Raw genomic sequence first — 17,809 nt, forward strand, 5'->3', positions numbered from 1 at the left:
TGCGGAGCTGTCACTGCTCAAGGAGCTGGGCCGAGAGAGATTCCAACCACTCACTCGTCTTAGCCCGGGAAATCCAAACCCCCTATATAAAGAGGGTCCGAACGATAAAACGCTGTTGTCACATGAATCTCCGAGAGTTTGTGTTGTCCCTGTCTCCGACCACCGACTCCGTATGGCAGCAATGCAAAGTGCGCGGGAGTCACCGGGCAGAGCGGCCACAGCGCCGGCCCGGCCTCTGCAGGAGCAGCCCTGCTCCGGGCCGGGCACAGCGGGGTCACAGCCCTGGGGTCAGAGCCCTGGGGTCAGAGCCATGGGGTCAGAGCCCTGGTGTCACAGCTCTGGGGTCACAGCCATGGTGTCACGGCCCTGGGGTCACAGCCCTGGGGTCACAGCCCTGGTGTCAGAGCCCTGGTGTCAGAGCCATGGTGTCATAGCCATGGGGTCACAGCCCTGGTGTCAGAGCCCTGGTGTCAGAGCCATGGTGTCACAGCCCTGGGGTCACAGCCCTGGTGTCAGAGCCCTGGTGTCAGAGCCATGGTGTCACAGCTCTGGGGTCACGGCCCTGGTGTCATGGGCATGGTGTCACGGGCATGGTGTCAGAGCCCTGGGGTCACAGCCATGGTGTCACAGCCCCAGTGTCACAGCCCTGGCACCCCACCTGCCTGCGGGCACCGGGGTGACGGAGGGCACAGAGCCGGCCGCGCCTGCTGGGACCCTGCGGGCAAGAGGCGTCGGAACATTCGGGGCCCCGGAGGCAGCGGGACGGAGCAGGGCTGGGACAGCAGGATTTGGTCACCTGGCACGGCCGCCACGTTCCGGGCTGGAGCTCTCGGCAGCGCGGGCACAGCCTGGAGCCTCCTGGGGCTTGGGGCACCGGTGTGTACCGGGAGAGGGAGCAGCCCAGCCCAACACGGCTGCCTGCTCAGAGCACAGAGCCACGGAGCCCACTGAGCCCCTCCTCGCAGCTCTGGACCCACGATTTGTCTCCTTGAGGGCACTCCTGCAGCGGCACAGGCTCCATCCTGGGAGGTGTGCAGCCCACTCCAAACTGCATTGGTGACCTTGCTTTGGGCAAGAACTGGAATTAAGCACCTCCTGAGTCTCAAAGGACCTCATCACCCCATCATCCCATAATCCTGAGGCCCTGAGGCCCCCTGAGTGCCACTGAAGTCTGGCACCTGCCCTGGAGGCCCAGCAGCTGTCGAAGACCGTGCTGGTCTGTGGTCAGTTTGACAGCGGGAGAAGCCGGTGGTGACAACACTGCCCCTGGCAGCTACTCAGCCCCTTGTCCAGCATTTCTGGGGACAGATGTGCCCAAGGAAGAGGGAGATGTTGGCAGACCCAGCACCAGCTGCATCCTGGGAAGCCCACAGTGTATCCAGCAAATGCCAAGCCCAGTGGGTGCAAGGCACTGCAGCCCCTGCTGCCCCCACCACAGCTCCAGCCTCTGTTCTCACCCACCACTACCTTTGTTTCCATGCACAGCCTGAAAACTGTCCTGTTGGAACCTTCTATGGGCTTTGGGAACCTCTTTCCGGGCAGGGCTCCCACGAGTTCCACCCTCTGCCTCCTGCAGCTGGCAGAGACCTGTGCTGGCTGTCTCTGTCCTGTGGCACTGCCTGGGACAGCCAAAATAGTATCTCTAAGCCCTGTTCAACATGGACATGTTTAAGAACCCACTGACAACTCCATACCAAGGAAAGCTCCTCATTTTTTGGTGGCAGCAGCTGGGAAGAGAGTGGGATGGTGGGTGGGATGAGCACTGGGCACTTCACCAGCTCTGCAGAAGCCTGGACACTGGAGTTCATGCATTGTTATGCCTCAAACACTGACGACTGGCAAGTTGGAACAGGACATGCCTGGAAAGGGGGCCCTACAGAGGTAGGGAAGAGGCTTTCTGGAGCCAGTTTTCCTGTTCAGGTCCATGGTGACCACACAACACAGCACAAGTGCAGAAGAGCAGTCAAGGAGTGGCTGAGATGAACAGAGGGGGAGCGATACCACCAAGGACCCCCAGGTAGCCCCGCACTCTTTTCAGGAACTCTCCAGCAGAAGGTTGCCCCATACTGTTACCTCAGACGTAAAGAATCCCCTCCCTGGAGAAGGATATAGGCATTCTACGGAAGTATATAACCTGACTTTTTGTTTCACAGCCCCACTCCCAATGGAGCTGTGACCATTACTCTGACCACAGACATCGGAATTGCAGTGATCAAGTCTTCTCACTGGATCCACAGGTGGAGATATTTGTCCTCTCCACCATCTACTCTTGTCCTTTCCTTCTCCTTCTTTTTACTCATATATTTTCTGCATTTTATATTTATACTTTTATAGGAAAACCAAACCCAGCCATCTACTGCCTTTCTGCTACAATTAAGTTTTTAAAAAACAAATCTGCCTCTTATATACACTGGTCATCAGTGTTATTTCATTCCAAGGGATTTTTTAAACAAGAATTTACCCTGCCTTAGAGATGGGTCATAACAAGCTCCTGGTCTGTCCTAGACCCAGAGTTTCCTCACTGGGGCTGAGTGTGTCCAAACAGGATCAGCCTAGTCCTACAGCCCCTCACACACCCCTCCAGCTCAAGCAGGACCCCCTGATGACTGCGTTGCCCTTATGGAAATGGACCCTGCCTGGTCCCCTGCAAAGGGAACCTTCCTGGGTCAAGGAGAAAAAGGAATAAGCTGGAATAATGACAAGGGAGGTAAAAAACCAAAAAAATAAAAAAAAAACAAAAAAAACCCTCAAGCCAAAACAAACCAAAACAAACAAACAAAAAAAACCCCCAAAAACCAAAAAACAAACAAACAAACAAAAAACCCAAAAAAAACCCCACAAAAAACCAAACCAAACCAAACCAAAAAAAAAAAAAAAAAACCACAAAAACCACAGGAGAAAGCTAAGTGTCATGCTGGAAGGGGGAAATCAAGGATGTGGAGCAGTTTTCTTTTCAAATCACAGTTTGAAAGTGGCTGTCAGGAACACAGGGCTGCAGGTCCCAGTGGACAGGATGGGTTTCAGCCTTTGGCTTTATGCTTCAAAAGGGACAGGGAGGACACAGGCCAGCCCTGCACAGCCCTGTTCAGCCCTACCCAGGGCAGTGTTTATGGAAACACAGAATCACAGACTGGTTTTGGTAGAAAGGGACATTTGGGTTTGGAGCCCCAGGTTTTTCCCCTGAGGCACCCCAGTAGATGGTGAGGGTCTTTTCCAGTCAGATTGGGATTTAATGAGGCCCCAGTTCACTGGCTGCTCTTTTGAGCTGAGGTTCACCCACGTAAGGAAGAGGCAGCGCCGGGCTGGACTCTGCAGTGACAGCAAATTCTCTCGTGGTAGCAGCAATTCAACCATTCCCTTCCAATCCCAAGAGTGAGAGAGAGTGAGTGAGAAGCTGAGCCCAGCCCCTCACCCCCCAGCCAAAAATGTCATGGTATCTCTGCCCTTCCCAAGAGAAAAGCCCCCGGCTAAGTGGCCGCAGCCAGCTGCACTCCTTCCCCCATCTTGGCCACTTCTTTAGTCTCTCTTTAGTACTGGTTATTATCATCTCTGAGGCAACATATGGGAGAAAATTCCCTGACAGAAAGGAAAAATTCTAGCTTCCAACAGGACTCACTCCAGCAGCTCCATGTGCTCACTGTGTTGGGGACTCCAAATCTGGAGGCAGCTCTGCAGGTGGGGTCTCACCTGAGTAGGGCTGAGAGGGAGAATCCCCCCTGACCTGATGCTTATGCTGCTGAGAAAGAAGTCCAGAACACGGTTGGTTTTCTGGGAGGTCAGCATATTCTGCCAGGAGCTGTTTTCCCTTAAAAATACCAGAGTTCTTCTGTCTTAAATCTCGCATCCACCACAAGTGTGGCTGGTGCTGCTGTTCCTGTTCATTCCAGAATAATTCCAGGCTGGGTTACCCTGGGGATGAGATTAGTTATTTGGTCCAGAGCCATCATGCACATCCATCTTATGCAGGTTTCTTGCAAGGCTGGGGACACTGGGGACATGGGGACCACCCAGAGCAGCTGTTTACAACCCACAGACCTGTCCTCATTCTGCAGAAACTTGTTGCAGCAAAACTCTGCTGAGATGTGTCCTGGTGCCAGCATAAACCCAGCACCGAAGCAGCTCCCTTTTCCAGGGAGAATAATACCCCAGTGAGGAGGAATTCACATCAGACCAGACCTGCTATCACTCTAAAAATAAATTGTTGTATTGCACTAAATAGTTTATTTAGTTGTTGTTTTGCACTGGGTGATTAAGGGTTTGCACTGACCAGTCTTTATATTGCACTGAATAGTTTGTTATATCACGTGGTTTGTTATTCCCCTCTCCCATCACATAGCCTCTCCCTCACCTCCCACCCCCTCCTTCTCATCTTTTGCTTTCATCCATGTAAGATCGTGTGGACTGGGGTCCACAGCTAGCCAGACTGGACCCAAACAGCCCATCTGAGACATAATCCTACAATAAATTTCTTAGTAATTTTGTCTAATTAAGTATTAATTCCCTCCCTAAGCAGTTGTTGGCCACTGGGATACAAAGCAACATTTATGGCTGATGACTGCCATGAAAGGAGCAGAGACAGCGTGGTGGGGATGGGGAGGGGACAGCGGGGCTGTTGGGGGTGGCTGGTGCCAGGCTGCCCTGGGCATTGTGGATGTCCCAAGGGGCTGCTCCTGCTTGCTGAGGTGCCCCAGTGCACCAACTCCCACGGCCACAGGAGCCCCAGTGTGCAGCCAGGCAGTGCCTGTAACAGCCACCAGTGTTTGGGGGCAGGGGAGCAGCAGCTGACAAACCAATATTGATTCAGAGAGTGCTGCATGCCACTCCCTCCTGCACATCACAGGAGCCAGGGTCACTTGGTGTTAGGGGGACAGAGAAGATGGGGGCATCTTTGGCAAGTGGTGGGGCAGGGTGACAGCTGGGGACAATGCCAAGAGTCACTTCCCTCACAGTGTTGCATGGTGTTCTCCTGCATGTGCTACAGCCCTGGGCTGAGGCTGGGGTCATCCTTCTGGGCCTCTCAGCCTGAAAGGATACTGGAGGCTCCCCAAAGCACACTCACACTCCAAGACCCTCCCTCCCACTCCCCTGAAGTTTGTATTTGCTGAAACTTGCTGAAAATGGCTGCTCCTCATGCCCCTATTCCTTCCCAGCTGCCTGACCCTTCATGCAGGAAACTCACATTTTTTGCCCCAAAAAGATGTGCCTGAAGTTTTTCTTGTTGGCTCCTGTCTTGCCCTGTCCCTTTTTTCTTCTTCCCCCACAACTTGCCTGCTTTGGGCCTGAATAAATCTTGTCTGCCCCCTGGTGCAGCAAGAGACAAATCAGGACGAGTGGGGCCCTTCCTCCATGCCAGCACCAGGCTCAGTAATGAACTGACACGCTGCTGGTTCTTGGGTTTGGGCTGTTTCATTGTCAGTGTTTCAGGAACAGCAGCACCAGCCCTTGATGTGGTGGATACAAAATTTAGTGACACCTGGCTGCTGCCTGACTCAGTTTCCCCATCAGTGACATCCAGCTGATGCCTCAGGGCCACATCACACACCTGCCAGGGCTGCACAGTGCCAAGAAGCCTTGGGGTGCTGTTCTAGGGACTGTCTGTTCTGCCCACATAAGGGACTGGAAATAGTCAGTAACATTAATTCCCACTAAATAATTGTGCTGGGCTTGTAACAAAATGGTAAGGAGTGGATTTTTTTTAGTTCCCCGAGTATTGCTCTGATATATCCAAATGTAGGAAATTATTTCATTGTGTCAAGGAAAATGAAACTGAGTTTTGCTTTCAAAAAGGAAACTTCCCTATTCCCACAGTATTCAGCTCCAGCATAGACCTTAAAAAATTCCTTTGTTTCCTTCTCTGTTCATCTTCAGTAGAGACCCTCATTTGGAGCATTGCAGGATGACTCATGGGACACTGAAATCTGCCAGCCCCAGCCTGAGCTTTGTTGTCCCGGTGTCTGCCCCTTGTCCCCTATCCCCTCACTGTGGAGCAAAGAACTTTGTTCTGCCTCTGCTCCTGCAGCCCTGGGTGCTCCTGGCCAAGCCACCCACTCCTTCCAGCTCCCTCCTCCCACCCCTATTAACTCACATCCCCTGGGAAAAAAACAATTCCCCAGAAAGCTGTGGAAACAGCCTGGCTGGGGTGATGCTCAGGGAAACTGTGTTCCTCTCCTGGAGGGCCACCGTGTCCCAAAAACTTTGTGCTTCTCTGCGAGGTGCTGGTCAAAAATGGGCATTGGCAGCCACGGGCCCCTGTGGTGGGAAGATGCTGCTTGTGTCTGGGGGTCTGGCAGGGCAAGTGGCAACTCTTGTGCCTGGTGCCCAGCCCTGACCCTCGCCCTGGACTGCTCCAGATGAACAGCTCCCAAAAGCTGCCCCACTCAGCCCTGCCAGGCCCACATGGGAGTTGGGAATACGGGGCAGCCCAGCATGCACAGCTCTTCCTGCTGCCAGCCTGGCAGCTGGGCTTGGCTCTGGCCAGATCCAGGCAACAGCTGGATGGATGCAGCAGGAAGACAGGAGGATCCTCGCATTGAGCTGATGCCTGTTTAATGAGCTCATTTTCCTTAGCACTATTGATTTCCCTGGGCTCTGCTGTGAGTTGGTTTGCCTCCAGGAAACAAGGACTTGGCACCTCTGAGCAAGGCTGTGCCTTAAATCCGCAGGATGCGCTGGAGTGGTGTGGGCAGGGAGCATCCTGCTGGTTGAGGCTGCTCCAAGCAGCGCTGAGTGGGCTTGTTTTTCCACCCAGTGTTGATGACAAAGCACAAAGCTCCAGGAGAGGGTTCACACCCTTGGGAAGTATGCCTAGAATTTGGATTTACACCAGATATTGACAATGTCCAAGCACAGCCTTCAGCTGGAATAACTCAAACATGGCTTTTCTTGCCTCTGGTGCTGTGCTGCTGACTGAACTCACATGCACATGAACACATGGACACCTTTCTCACACACCACGGGCTCTGCATCCAGCACAGAGGAGCCTGGGAGTCCCATCCCTCCCACCAGCCCCTTGCCTCGATGCCTGCAGTGCAGACCATTCCCAGCCAGTGGCACCCCTGCCCAAAGCTACCTCCAGCAGCTCTGGGGCTGCTGCATGGAGACGGAGGCTGTTCAGAGCCCAGCTTGGGTACTCACTGCTCCCCCATGCCCTGTTTCCTCCCTGGCCACCCTAGCTCACCTCCTGGCACCTGGGTGGAAGGGGAAGGGGTGCTAGCCTGCCCAGCCCCAGCACCACAGGCTGCCCCAGCACATGGATAAGTGTGGAGATGCACACCTGCAGCCTGCAGAAGCCACGGGAGACCTGGGAGGGATGTAGCATGCCCAGCACAGCCCTTGGGTACAGAGGAGAACAGAGGTCAGCCTACTGCATGCCCACCCTGTTGGAGCACTCCAGAGGGATAAACAAAAGGAGCTGGAAGTCTAAATGTGCAATCATGATTACGATTTAATTGGCATAACAAAGGCTTGGTGGGCTCGGGCTCATGACTGGAATATTAATATAGAAGGATGAAGCTTGCTCTGGAAAGACAGGCAGCGGATTAAGGGGAAATATATTGTTTTGTATAGGAAGGCTGGATACATTTGGCTTGCAATCCAATGGGAAACTGGATGCTGTCCTGCCAAGCTGAGGGGCTTTCCATGAGCAATTGCCAGGCTCACCCAAAACCCGGGACATCAGGATGAGGAAGAGTGTCCCTATCCAAGCAGCTGGTGTGGTACCAGAACAGCAGGGACAGACTGTCCAGAAAACACTCCCAAGGCTTTAAAACAGATTTTTTTTTCTTTGAGAAAAGGCCAGTAGAAGAGAAAGGCTATGACTTTGCTTCTAACCTTAGGGCGTGGATGTGGATTGTGGGGAAAAATCAGTGGGATGAATGCCACCCAGACATGAAAGAATTCCTTGTATAGCAGAGGGGAAAGGGCTAGAGCTTGGGACTGGGAATAGGAACCTCTGGGGTGTGGGAGCAGGATGCTCGGGGCTTTGTTTAAATATGGTTCAAATAGCTCCACATATGGACAGCCCAAAGCTCTATGAGCCCAGGGCCAAGGTCTAGCCACCCTCATGGGGAAAACCTTGTCCTTAGAGCAATTTCCCCAATCCTGCTGGTGCTGCCCTGCCCTCTCTGCACCTCAGGCATCTCCACCCCTCCAATACTGGCCATGTGTGCTGTTCACAGCTCACTAGCCCAGCTGAAGAGAAGCTGCAGGACACCACAGCAATGGCCACACCAAAGGCCATGTCAGGATGGGGAATGTCTCGTGCTGTTTCCAAACTCCAGAGCAACTGGGAAGCAGACAGGCAGCTTTGAGAGTAAAGGCATCTACTCAGACTGCAAGATCAAGAATGCCAAAAGGAACAGAGAAAGGATTCAGCAGGCAAGGCAGTTGAGAGCACATGGAGAGGAAAGGGACAAGAAAAGCCAGGGCTAATGCTCTGGGGTGGAAAGGGGAATGATGGATACTGTGGTGCAAGAGCATTCACAGTCTAAGTGCTTTAGCCTGAACCAGCCAGGGTGTGCAGTCAGCACCAGTGAGAGGCAACAATCCTGCCAGGAGCAGGGCTGGGGAGCCTGGAGAGACACAGCAGCACAGGCAGGCCAGGTCTGGCAGCCCTGTGTGGATAGAGGCACAGAGACAGCAGGAAAGCTGGGAGCACGAGGGCAAAACTGGGGAGCTGGGACAGCAGAAGGGTATGTGACTTTTTAAAAAGAGGAGAAACCTGGGTGCTTATTGCTGCTTTGGACTGCTGGGAAACACAAGGATAAGCAGCAAAGCAGCCTGGAACCCTGCAGGCTGGCACACTGGGGACCAATTGCCAACTCCAGCTTCTCAGGGCAAATTGTGGCAAACATGGTCTGGTTCTCTCCTCTGACTGAAAACACAAAACACAGTGTGTATGCTTGATGTTCAAAAGACTTTGACACAGGTCCACAAAATCATCTCAGCAGCAAGCAGCAGATCATATCCAGCCTAACCCTGGTGTGAAATGAGTGCTGGTCCCAGCTCAGTCTCCAGGCTGTGGCTGTCAGCAGGTGAGATCATGAGATAGATACACAACTGCAGGCACAGTAGGAAGATAGGAAGTGTGGAGATTATGTTGGAAGGTAGATTCCTAACCCCAAACTCTCCCTACACACCACCTCACTGAGAAATTAGATAAACAAGCTTGGGGAGCAGGACACCATGGAGCACAGTTCCATACCAGCAGCATCCCAGCACAGCCAGCACATCGTATAAACAAAGAAATTACTCACTTGCAAGAAGCAATTTTTGGGGGAGGGACTGATATGCTAATTAATTACTGCAGAGCAGTGGGCTAACAGCAAAAAAAAAAGGGGCAAGCACAATGCTGGGATGTGTAAGTGTGAAAGGGCTGCGGGGTTGCTCGAGGCAGCTCTGCCCTTCTCCACAGCATCTGGAAGCAGTGGCTGGAGAAGACAGCTATGTGTGGACATTGCCCTTTGGGCTGGTTGGACAGGATCCAGATAAGGATGTCAGAGACCTGGAAAACATGACTGCAAAAAAACACAGCAAATGTGGGACTGTTTAATTGGTAGGAGGGAGTGAAGGGGGCTGCAGCAGCAGTCTGCTGGAATGTAAATGATTCCTGCAACAAGGAATCTGCCCATGCCAGACAACACATATAGAATCAGGCTCAGATTATGACAGGGAAAATCAAGATAGGCAGTGGGAATAATCTTCCCAGTCATAAGAAGGAGGGGCTGAAGACTCCATTGCTGAGGTTTCTGAGAGAGCTGGGTCCACAACAGCATGGTATTACCTGGTATTAGCATTAGCTGATCCCAAAGGCTCCCTTGTTTACAGAATTTAACCATTTCTGGGTACAAACATATGGAAAACACTTACAGCAGGAGGCTGGCTGTCCTTATGGCCTGTGAAGAAGCAAAGGTAGAACTGGACAAGAGACCTAAATGGTTCTGTATGGGCCATGGGAGCATAGTCACCATCCCACAGAGCCACAGAGGTTGGTGCTGGGGACATCAAACCAGCTTCCCCCAGGAACTGACAGACAGAGAAGCCATAGGAATGAAATGTTGTGGTAAAACAAAGCAGATGAAGCTCATGAAGGCAGCAGAACTCCTGCCATACTGGGTGCTCAATGTGAGCCTGGGGAAAGAGGGGCCTGGTGAGAAAACCTATCTGGAAACAAAATCAATTGGGGACAGTGAGAGGAAAATGTGCCAGGTGAGAAAGAGTGTTTATAGAGACAAGGGCTGTGTAATTTGAATTTGTGAAATAATTTCTGTTGTCTCAGTCCAGGGGCAGTGATGGCTGATGCCTCTGCTTTAGTTGCCCACACTGGATGAGCAGAGCTCATGCAGAGATGGGCAATAGATGGTCAGGGACCTGGCCAATGAAAAGCAGCATGTTAAGCACCCTTCACTCTCACTAACTGGAGGGGTGCTCAGACCACCTCTGAGCTGGCAGCTCCGAAGTCATAATGGCCACAAAACTCAAACAAAAAATTAAATCCAGGGGATGTCACTGGGAAACTGCTGGTGATGGATCTTCCTCCACCCAGCTAAAGCTGCTGTGCACAAGGTGCCCCTGGGATTAGGTCTGACCAGATGAAGATGATAGCTTCTGCCACCACAGCTGACCTTGGTAGCACCACGTGGGGTCCACAGGGCTGGTACAGCACAGGGCAGGAGGATGCAGAACACCACAGCTGCCTGCTCAGCCCTCTTCCTCTGTCCAGGACTGCAGCTGCAGAAGAGCAGCAGTAAAAGAAGATTAGGTATAAATTCTTCATAGATTTAAAGTTTTATGTGTAATTTTTGCTCCACACTTGCCTGCAGGATAAAGTGGGCTGTGATATTATGTTCTGGGGACAGCCTTGCAGCACTGCTCCCCTGGCAGGGGTCCTGTGGGGAAGGAGTCCTCTCTGTGAGAGCCATCACAATCTTACACCCATGCCATGAGCAGGACGCAGTGTTGGACAGACCCCAGGTTTACAGCACTGACAAAGCACAGAGCTTACATAGGGACAGGGTGAGCGACAGCCCTGTGCACAGCACCCCACCTTCCCTGACATCAATTATCTGCAGCAGCAAAACCCAGGAGACCATTTAATAATACCAAATAATCCCACAGGATAATAAACAACAATGATCAGATAATTTACCTGATAGAAGCTCTTGAGGACAAGGGAATTTCCTCAAATAACCACATCCACAGAAACCTCTGTCCTTGAATGAGGAGTTTCCAGCTGCAGCCTACCTTGCCAACTCCCTAGACCAAGGCCAAGGCAACACTGGGGTCTCGTGCATAGGCTGGAGATTGACTGCTTCTGCCACAGCTGGGCAGCAGGAACACAGGCAGGATAACCCCACAGGCAACAAGCAAAACTGGGGCCAAGAGGCCTCTGGGCTGGAGGACCTCCAATCCTATGCACAGTTTGGTCACCCCTTCACCTGCCCATGGAGGAGCCTCCCAGTTCCTCACTGTTGGCTCCACTGAAGGGCACTTGACACATGAATGTTTTCACAAACATCAAGCCATGATGACCCCTAGAGCTGGGGAGTCCTGTGGTGCCCCAAATGTGTCCAAGCATCTCACCTGGGTTTGGAGTGCTCTTCAGATCTCACACTGGACCTCACTCTGCCCTAATTCACTCTGCCACACCAGTCTGGAACATGTTGGATTCTGTCTTGATGGCATGGTTAATTACTCATGGCTGCTCACAGCTTCACAGCAGCTTTAAAACCTGATCCCTCCCCTCCAGCTGCCTGCAGGCTCTGTGTTTCACAGGGGCATAGGTGTGCTCCAACAGCAGAGAAGGGAAGGAGAGGTGCTGCAGCATCAGAGGAACTCCCTCTCCTTCCTGCTGTGTTGGATCTGGCTGGAACTGTGGCTGAAGCTGGTGGAAAAGGGCAGCAAGAGCAGTTCCATCCTCTAGTTTGCATCACCACGGGCATTTGGCTGTTGAGCTCTGTTTCTTACCTGCTTTGCAGTGTGGCAGGGTTTGGGCTGGCACTCAGCCAGACCTGGTGGCTGGACCTACATGTCCCCCTTGACTAGGCAGCTGGGGGTCACTGCCCATTGTCAAGTGGTCCCAAGCAAATCCTCCCAAAAGCCCTTTGTAAATATAACTGATGCTTTCACTGCTGGTGTGACTACAGCCTCCATCTCCATTTCCTGGCTCCCATCTCTGAAATGGCCCTGACTCCTCCACTGCTGATGTGGACCTATGACAACAGCCAAGGGACCTGTGCAGAGGGAGGGCAAGCAGCACAAGCAGCAGGGGTGCATCTCTTCCTGGGATGCAGCAGCATGAGCAACGAGGGCTGGTAAATGTTCGTGAAGCCTGTCTGCAGAGCCATGGCCAAGCCTTGCTGGGTGCTGGGTCACAAGTAGTTCTCCCTGTGTCTGACACTGGGCCATGGGCCCATGGATGCCCAGCTTTAGAAAACATCCCCTTCAAAGGTGTGAGATGGTTGATGCAGGCAGGGTGGGTTTAGCCAAAGCATTTTCCAAAGGAATTGACCTTCACTTCTAGCAGAGCAAATCTTTCCCAAATCAAACGACTTCTGTGATACTCCTAAATCACCTTCATGGGGTTTGAGAAGGGAGCCAGATACATTGGGTTTTGCTCTAAACGACATGATTTTATGTGACCACTGGTAATTACTCGTCATGCCCCTGTTTGAACCCCAGGCCAGAGATCATGTGCATCTCCAGACCCCGAAATGGTTCTGCACTGTCTGGTTCCCAGACACAGGACTCTTGTACTGGGGTATGTGCACAAAGCCCCTGGCCCACATGGAGGTAGCAGACAAGCAGAGGCTGAGCAGCCCAACAGCCCTGTCACACACAAACTCCAGTCTGCAGTGACAGATTGGAACTTGCTTATTGTGCCTGTGCTGTGTATGGGGAGAGTATGCTCAAGGACGCTTGAGCTGACCTGACTGCCAGGTGCAGCATGCTGGGGCTGGCTGTGACCCCATGCTCTGATGACCCCAGCACAATAACTCCAGTCATTTTGCCCATGTTTTTATCAGCATAAGCAATCTCTACTGAACTCTGCATCTAGAGAAGAAGTACACAGTAAAACCAGCACTGTGTGCTGGTGTACATCTTAACATGTCTTATTTATGGTCCATTCAGAAACTATTGTGTGTGTCCACTGTAAAGTCTGCAGGACAGCTTCTGGACAAATGTACCCTTCTGCCTCGCTTACAAATGAATCATCAAAGATGGATGGGAGAACTGGAGCTCCTGGTCCTTAGTTCCTTCTGACCTTCATTTGGAAAACCAGGATGGACGTCAGACAGAGCACCTTGGTGGCAATGAGAGCCAAGATTCCCCTCCAGCCTGGACCTGGTGCTGTGTGGCCATTCATTGGCATGGGATTAGATGCCCAGTAGAAAGGAGATGAGGGATGCTTATGCTAGGACAAACGTCACAGCCTGGCAAGACTACTCTTTATGTAAAAGCTCCACAGCTCCAACAATGCAACTGGCTTGTAAGGAGACCAGTGGAGACACACCAGCCTCCCCAGAACTGGACAAGAGAAGGATGCTCTGAAATGTGCAAACATATGGAAGGCCCAACAAGCCAGGGGTTCCTACATCAGCAGCTGAGACAAATTTACTGAGTTGGAAAGAACCCTGCATCCCTCTACCACAAGGTGCCTATGGCTAACAGCAGTTAGCTGCCTGTCTCTTCAGCCAGCTTCCAAAACCTGCCCTGATCCCAGGTGAGAGCTGCTACCACAGAGAAACCTTTGTCCCCTGGGTTTGTGTCACAGGGTGGGAGATCAGTCAGAGGGGACACCTCTCATTCTGCCTGCCCTTGTAGAAACCCAGCCTGCCCTGCACGCATATCTGGAGCATCCCTCTCTGTAAGGGAATGAGACTAGCTTGGAAACACTTGGCATTTCTTCAGCCTTGAGGGACTCTGTCCTTTCTGCTGCCAAAGCTGTCCCTGCAGCTGCCAGGGCATGTCCCTGTGGTGGCATACCCAGCACTGTGCTTGTGGATGCCTGAGGATTGCCCAGACCTGCGTGTGCCAGCTGGGCACATGCACCCGCCTGGCCAAAGTGCTGCAGCCCCGAGGTTTGCCCGGGCAATCCATACTGCTGCTGCATCTTAAGCAGGGATTGGAAGTCTCTGGGGCTCCTGGCCAGGACACAGTGCCTTTGGCACTGTCTGCAGGCACGGCACAGAGCTGCAGAGCCTCTCAACCCAGTGCTCTTGGGGGAGGCTGCACCTTCTGCTGCAAAATATGAGCTTGAAAAAGTCAGTGACATTTGTGAGTGGCATGTGACGTTTGAGGTCCCCTGCCCCTGGTGGCAGCTCATTTCTTGCTGTTCCTCACAGAGCTGCACTCAGGGGCTGCCAGAGCAAAGTCACTGCACCAGTGACACAGGGAACATGATACAAGTCACAACCACCCACCTGGGTATGGCTGACGCTGTGAGCAACCACCTTTGTTTGCATTTTGCTTTTCCTGATTCCAGGTAACATTGGTTTCAAGGGAAGTACATAACAGTAATGAGTTTCTCTTTCAGGGTGGGGAACACCTGTAAATCAGGGCCACAGTGGATGCTTGTGCATGTGGTGGGCAGTAGCATCCACACAGCACGTTGCAGGTAAGGATGCAGGTAAGGATGCATGCTGGTGCAGGGCTGGCTGAGCTCCCTGAAAGGAGGCAGGCTCCATCTGGGCAGTGAGGTATGGAAGTATCCTGAGCCCAGTGGAGTTTTTCCAGGTAAGACTGCCACAATCATCCCTACTTGTAAATGATAAAATGTCAGATTAATATTATTATCATCATCATCATCATCATCACTACTACTATTACTACTACTATTATTATTTCTTCAAATCAGAAGAGAATTATCCCAAAGACTGTCTACAGTGATGGGTGCTGGCAGCAATGTTGTGTTCCAGGTAATATCTGACCCCAGCTCTGCACAGCTGCACTCACAGAAGTTACAACCTGAGCCCAGGGGGATTTGGAAACAGCAAAACTCAGGATTTAATCTTGTTTTCCAGAAAGGCTGAGGGAGGCTCTTGTGCTGGCATCAAAGGATGCTGAGGTCACTCAAAACCAAAGCTCATGCTGGTCTTGTGAGGGGATCAGGTGGGAAAGGCCACACATTGGGCACACTCCTTAGTCCTGTGTGGGGGTTGCAAGCACAATGAATTACTGACTCTGGAAGAGTTCTCTAAATCACCTTGTCTAAAACACAGCAATCCCACTCTGTAAATAATAAACAGACATGGCCTGGATTAAGACTGAACTGGCAGATGAGTTTCTGTTATAAAATCACACATTCTTTTTTTTTTTTTTTTTGTCCAGTGTTGGAACCCACAAAATTGAGAAGCCGAGACAGACAACAGTGATGGACAACCAAGGTGGGGACAGCAGGCCCTTGAATACAGCTGGAGAAGCTGGGCTGCTTTTTCCTGGTGAAGAGGTAGCAGGACCTGACCCAACATCAGTCTACTAGTACTGATAAAGCAATTTCAAAGATGATGGACTCCAAACCTTCTTGGCAGTGCCTGGTGGAGCAGTAACGACAAAGTCCTGAAAGGTTAAGGTGGAATATTGGGATGGTGTAGCCTTGTCAGAGGTCACTGGACGTGTGGGGGGATGTCTGGGCCATGGAAGGTGCTGTGGCTCAGGGAGGCAGAGCTGATCTCATCTTGTGCTGATCATCAATGTGGTGCTGGGAAGGGACCTCTTGCATAACCTCCTGTGGTCCCGTTCCATCAAAACTTTTGCAATTCTGTAAGAAAGGTGCTACAATGTCTTTCCAAATGATATTTGCCATGTGAATCTGGCAAGGGAACTTGTTTGTGCCTTGCTTCATTGGTCCCTAACCTCCAGCCAGCCCATTTTACTTGTACAGCAATGAGCCACACCTTTTGAGACCAACTGAGCAAAAAGTGGTTGATCAGCGAATAAGGTGTTTGGTTCCCTGGTCATAAAGTACTAATTAATTCCGTGTTAACAGGCATGCTTCACTCTGAGGTTGAAGTGCTGCTCTGGAGATGGAGAGAAGATGCAGCACGGGATGATGCTGATTGCCAAAGGTTGCCTGGTGCAGGATGAACACATCAGGTATAGGCAAGGCTGGCGGCTGGAGAGGGAGCAGGCTGGACCAGGGAAAGGAAAAGGCACTGGAGAGGAATACTTCACATGTGCTGGCCCTCTATAAGCAGAAAGAATTTGAACATGTGAGATCTCAGGAGACTCCACCAGTGCCATCCATGGGCAAGGAGCCAGACTGAGGGAGGAAAAAGGATGGAGGGTGGAGATGTGGGTTGAAGCAATCAAGAACCAATAAAGGGGAATGCCATGGAAAAGGAAGACCTGCTTCACCGGGGACAGCACAGTATGCTGGTCTGTGCGGAGGACTTGGAGGAGCCCAGGAATGGAGTGGGTGTAGCTTTGTGATGGAGCCATGTCCCTTGGCTGTGTTTAATGTACAGTGTGCAGTGACAGGGACATGCAGAGGACACCAACACTGCCCATAGTGTTGCCCAGCGGATCTCCATGACCAGTGGAAGAGCTCTACAGCTCTGGGGAGAGCACCTGGGGAAAGCCAGGCGGCAAGAAGAGAACATGCTAGTCAGATGGCAAAAGGCGTCAGTGCCAGCCGGTGCTGAACAGTCCAGGATTTCAGCACAGGGCTGTGCCAGCTTCCCAAGGGGCCCGGCAAGCAGTATGGCTGCATGAGGACTCCCTTGTACTCAGTTCATCAGTCTGAGTCTCAGCAGAGCTAATTATCTTCAGCAGCGTTTCTTTTGGTGCCACAGCACCTCTGCATCGCAGGGACGATGGAGTCAGCCCTGCTCTTCTTCCCCAGCTTTCCCACCTTCCCAGACAGAACAGCAGGCACGGCACTGCAGGCCACCAAAGCAAGAGTGCTGCTGGTCCAGCTGCAGGGTGCTGAGGTGGAGGAGGGACTGTGGCTACTGTGCAAAGCCCTCAACACTGTGACCAGGAACAGGCATCCCAAGGAAGTGTGGCTGTGAGGAATTCCAATGGAAAACCCACCTCGGCGGGCTTGGCTCACCATTAACTGGTGCTGGACCCCAGCCTTGCCAGTTGCTCCACGTCAAGTTTCTCCTTGGAGAGATGGGTCACGCAGCCCAAGCCCTGAGCCTGCTCCCAGCCCATCTCTCGGAGCACCCCTCTGGGGAGCGGCATTCCCTCCTTCCGGGCCTGCGGCCTCTGAGGCCGCTCCCGCGCTACTCCTCCGTGCGGGGCCGCCCGCGGGCGCCTTCGCACCTCGAGGATTCCGGCGGGCCTGGGCGGCAGTGCCTGCAGGCGGCGCGGCGCGGGGCCGGGGCCGGGGCCGGGGCCGGGGCGCGGGCCTGTTCACATCCGGGCACCGCTCGGCGGGCGCGGACGTGGAGCGGGCGGGCGGGGCGGCGGCGCGTGGGGGCGGCGGCGCGGCCAATCAGCGCCGCCCTCTCATCGGTGCAAACAGGAGCACAATGGAGCGAGCGGCGGGCGCGCTGCAGCCAAGCTTGGCGCGAGCGCCGCGCGGCTGACGGGCCAGCCCGCCAATGGGCGGCGGCGCGCGGCTCCGGGCAGCCAATGGGCGCGCTGCGGGGGCGGGCCCGAGCGAGGTTAGGGTGTCCTTGCTGGGTGCTGGGCTAAACTTCACCAAATAAAAGCTGTTTGTGTTGGGGCGGCTGCGGAGCCATTTTGGGTAAGTTCTGCCTCGAACTTTGGGTTCGCCCGCCTGGCGGGGCCGGCGCGGCGGTGGGGCTGCGCTAGGGCGGCGCTATGAATGAACGCGGCGGCGGTGGCGCGGGCCGCGGGGCGG

The 17,809-nt window shown here is 53.0% G+C and overlaps 1 protein-coding gene and 2 long non-coding RNA genes across 5 annotated transcripts in view; 2 read left to right on the forward strand and 1 right to left on the reverse strand.

The window, feature by feature from the left end:
* Positions 1-989: 989 nt before the first annotated feature.
* Positions 990-4,216, forward strand: LOC135282244 (uncharacterized). 2 transcript variants are annotated; one of them, XR_010348524.1, is made up of 2 exons: positions 990-2,237; positions 2,335-4,216. It is a non-coding gene; the product is annotated as an uncharacterized LOC135282244 (long non-coding RNA). The 2 variants fall into 2 exon arrangements; XR_010348525.1 differs by having other exon boundaries at positions 3,967-4,216.
* An 8,782-nt stretch (positions 4,217-12,998) lies between these two features.
* Positions 12,999-17,335, reverse strand: LOC135282010 (uncharacterized). The gene is made up of 2 exons (XR_010348381.1): positions 17,051-17,335; positions 12,999-15,144 (listed from the first exon to the last, which is right to left on the reverse strand). It is a non-coding gene; the product is annotated as an uncharacterized LOC135282010 (long non-coding RNA).
* A 140-nt stretch (positions 17,336-17,475) lies between these two features.
* Positions 17,476-17,809, forward strand: part of CHD6 (chromodomain helicase DNA binding protein 6) — a 96,598-nt gene continuing 96,264 nt past the window's right edge. The window contains exon 1 of one of the 2 annotated variants that reach the window (XM_064391432.1): positions 17,476-17,692. The gene's annotated coding sequence lies outside the window, so the exon portion shown is untranslated. The remainder of the gene's footprint in view (positions 17,693-17,809) is intronic. The other variant, XM_064391435.1, reaches the window with a different exon arrangement.

Source organism: Passer domesticus, chromosome 16, assembly GCF_036417665.1.
Source record: "Passer domesticus isolate bPasDom1 chromosome 16, bPasDom1.hap1, whole genome shotgun sequence".
NCBI classification, from domain to species: domain Eukaryota; kingdom Metazoa; phylum Chordata; class Aves; order Passeriformes; family Passeridae; genus Passer; species Passer domesticus.